The sequence below is a fragment of the Ursus americanus genome, chromosome 16 (assembly GCF_024610735.1).
Source record: "Ursus americanus isolate L20-20 chromosome 16, mUrsAme1.1.p, whole genome shotgun sequence".
NCBI lineage: Eukaryota > Metazoa > Chordata > Mammalia > Carnivora > Ursidae > Ursus > Ursus americanus.
In genome coordinates this window covers 51,013,384-51,013,945 of record NC_142142.1, presented here as the reverse complement: position 1 = coordinate 51,013,945, position 562 = coordinate 51,013,384, and positions in this window count along the sequence as shown.

The following is a 562-nucleotide window of genomic DNA, read 5'->3' as shown; positions in this document are numbered from 1 at the left end:
TATAGCATTCAGCATATACTCTTTTTAGTGTTGACTTTGTATATGTGTGTCTTCCCCTAAACTGGATGGATTTGTTAAGGAAAAGACTGACTCGCCAGCCCCCTACAGTATCACCTTAAGAGGCGGTCCCCCCACATCCCTACATTCATCATAGAAACTGAAATTCCACTCATAATATAGCAGACTGTCTCATTAACCTTGGGGCCTATTTCCCTCCCAGTTGCAGCAATCTGGTTTATTCCACGAGGTGGAGAAAGAAGCCAGGTTGGCTGGGTGGGAGAGGAATGGCGTCAGTGTGAGGTCACGCCACATTGTCCCGAATGCCATCCCCACTCCGCGACATTAACCCAGGATTGAGGGATGCAGGCAGAGGAAAGATGATTTGCACCTCATGCAGGCTACGTGCAAAAAGAGGGCAGGACAGAGAACAATGCGGGGAACCGCGCGGGGCGTGGCAAGGCACCTGAGCGCCAGCAGCGAGCGCCCGCAGATAGGAAAAGCCGAGAGCGAGAAGCCACGCGGAGGCCGCGCAGGATGAGGCGGGACTTCCGGAAGCCATTTG